Here is a 2,790-nt window from a genome sequence, read left to right on the forward strand (position 1 = left end):
GGGGCTGTTACTCATTCACCTTCTCTGGAACCCACAGTAATCACTTTCTAACTGGGCAAAAGTTAGGACTCTTATCAGCTCATATGGACTGGAACATTTTTCTACTAATTTCTGATAGATATGGTCCTTAGAGGAAAGTGGTGATTTTCATATTATATATATTATATAATCGCATATATTATATAATTATATATATTACATAGTATTACGTGTATATACACACACACACACACATACATATAAATGGTACCTTCCTCATTAAGAGAAATTGTCAATGGTGCAGAACTTGGAATGTACTTCAGTCTTAAAGAACAAAGTATAAACGTCAGCTTCAAGAGCTATAGTTCAACTTCTGAAAAAGAGTTAACATGATCAGAAGATCCAAGGACCAAAGTATTAGTACATCAAAGACTATGATTTTACAACACTGCAATAATTTTAAAAAATTATATAACACTTTATAAGTTGCAAAGCACTTTTACATGCTGTCCTCTGACAGTGCTGTGATACTTATCATTAGAATTTAGACCCATTACCAGACAGGAAGCAGCTTCAGAAGACTCTGGAGGTTTTGGATTGCAGGTTTAGAGCAGTGCTGTCCAAGAGAACTTTCTGCACTACCCAATACAGTAGCCACTAGCTACACGTGGCTTTTGAGCGCTTGAAACGTGGCTAATGCAACTGAGGAACTGGATGCGCAATTGCACTTAATTTTAATTGATTACCTGTGGCCAGTGGCTATCGTACTGGACAGGACCAGTCTAGAGTTTAAACATACCCCACATCTCACAGCCAATAAGCAAGCGAAATCATTTGTCTTTCCAATTGTTAGTTCAGTTGCTTTATTCCATTGTTGGTAAAATTTGGAGTTTGGGGATTGTTTCCAAAGTTCTGTGAAATCAGTTATTTTCATCTAGTTGGGATCAATAAGGCAAACCTTACAGTGTAGGTAAATGTCACAGGGGGTGGTGACACAGCTCAGGGAAGCAAACCTTTTACCATTTGAACAGCACGATACATACAGTTCTTGCCCTTGCAGCTTAACTTATTCCTATGAAAATCACATTTTGGGGAAAATAAGAGTTTTGGGGATTGACTAAACATGTATTTTCACACTTAACAGAGACATGTGAGCAGCGCAGTCTAGGAAAAGGGATGATAACCCTGGACACGAATGAGATCTGGAAGTTCTAACCCTAATCCTGTAACTTCTTAGCTGGACCATCTCAGGTGGATTGCGTGACTTTCCAAACCTCAGTCTCCTCTTGAAAAAGGAGGGTTGCAAAATTTCAAGAAGATAACCATTGGGAAAGCCCTTGGAACAGCCCTGGCACATAGAAATCACCAGTGAATGTAAATCAGCTAAGATGACGTTAACTCTCAGTGAAATTATCAGTGGGGACGATATTTAAAGAAATGTCATACTTAGCATAGCATATGCACTTTTCTCACCAGTCTTGTTATCAGTTATCTGAGTTCCTTTTTGTTTTTCAGCGGCACTCCAGCTTACTTCAATTTTGACCTGTCTTTACCCACAGATGACTTACATTTTGATATCAGAAGACCTTCCTGAGGTTTTCTTCTGCTACTCACTGTTCAAAGTTACCAGACAATCTTCTGGATTTTCTAACTGGTTCCAGTGTGCAGCTCCCAGTAGCCGCTGATCCAGCCCTTTCCACAGTCAACCAGTATCTCCTGAGGAGCTCTGAGCTTGTGCAAAGGAACGTCGGAGGTCTGCTTCTGGTCTCTTCCACCCCTGTCCCATCCCTCTAACTGTCCTTCTTCTAATCAGGAATCAATCACTAAAATAATTGCTTTAATCATGTTTGTTTTTTCAGTCTCCCCCTCTGTTTTTCCCCTTTATTTTAAGAGGGATATTTTAGATGAACAAGTGGTTTTCAGTCAACCTCGCTCTCTAGCAAGACAAAATGTTTCTTTTCTCCCCTCCAGTTTTATTGAGAGATAATTGACATAAATCACTGTATATGCTTAAGGCGTACAGTTTGATTTACCTGTGCAGTATTGTTGGGTGATCCACCACAATAGGTTCAGTTTACATCCATCTTCTCTTAGAGATCCAATAAAAAGAAAAGAAAAGAGAAAAGAAAAAAGGAGAAAAAGTTTCCTTGTGATAAGAACTCTTAGGATTTACCCCCTTAATAACATTCCTGCATATTAAAGAGAAGTGCCAACTGTAGTCATGTCATACACTATGTAACTAGTACTTATTTATCTTATAAATGGACGTTTGTACCTTTAGACCACCTTCCTCCAATCCCCCCTCCCTCCTCCCTCTACCTCTGGTAACCATAAGTTTGATCTCTTTATCTATGAGTTTGATTTTTAATTTTTTTTTAAAGATTCCCAACATAAGTGAGCTCATACAGTATTTCTCTTTCTCTGCCTGACTTAACTTCACTTAGTATAATGCCCTCAAGGTCCATCCATGTGGTCGCAAAGCACAGGATTTCCTCGTTTTTTACAATAATAAAAAACGGAATAATATTATGTTGTGTGTATATATATATATATATATATATATATATACCACAACTTTATTCATTCATCTGTTGATAAACACTTATATTGTTTCCATGTCTTGGCTATTGTAAATAACGCTGCTATGAGCCTGGGGGGTGCAGATATCTTTTTATCTTTATTTTAATTAATTAATCAATTAGTTAATACTTAATTTTTTGGCTGCGTTGGGTCTTCCTAGCTGCACGGGCTTTCTCTAGTTGCGGCGAAGGGGGGCTGCTCTTTGTTGCGGTGCGTGTGGATGGCTCATTG

The sequence above is a fragment of the Delphinapterus leucas genome, chromosome 12 (genome assembly GCF_059928025.1).
Source record: "Delphinapterus leucas isolate spDelLeu-1000000601 "Yukka" chromosome 12, BTC_Dleu_Yukka2, whole genome shotgun sequence".
Lineage (NCBI taxonomy): Eukaryota > Metazoa > Chordata > Mammalia > Artiodactyla > Monodontidae > Delphinapterus > Delphinapterus leucas.